Below are 374 nucleotides of genomic sequence, written 5' to 3'. Positions count from 1 at the left end.
AAAAAAAATTATATTTTTATAATAATTTTTATAAAAAATATTTTTTAAATTATAATTAAATAATATATTATAATATAAAATAATATAATTTAAAAATATATTATATTAAATATATAATATATATATATTTTTAAATAATATATAAAATAAAAAATAATAAATATTTTTAAAATATAAAAAATATATAATAAAAAATTTAAAAATAATAAATTTTAATAAAATATATAATATAATATATAAAAATATAATTATTATATATAATATAATATAATATAATATAATCTAATTTTATTCTTTTTTTTTTTATAAAAAAAAATATTAAAATATTAAAATAATATGATATATTATTAATATTATATTAATATATTATTATT

At 0.8% G+C, this 374-nt stretch overlaps 1 protein-coding gene across 1 annotated transcript in view; it reads left to right on the top strand.

Annotated features, from left to right (window-relative positions):
- LOC119585765 (WD repeat domain phosphoinositide-interacting protein 4-like) overlaps window positions 1-374 on the top strand; it is a 10,415-nt gene that overhangs the window by 3,911 nt on the left and 6,130 nt on the right. The window lies entirely within an intron of this gene.

This window comes from Penaeus monodon, chromosome 20 (genome assembly GCF_015228065.2).
Source record: "Penaeus monodon isolate SGIC_2016 chromosome 20, NSTDA_Pmon_1, whole genome shotgun sequence".
Classification (NCBI taxonomy): Eukaryota; Metazoa; Arthropoda; class Malacostraca; order Decapoda; family Penaeidae; genus Penaeus; species Penaeus monodon.
This window is presented reverse-complemented; position numbering and strand designations above follow the sequence as displayed.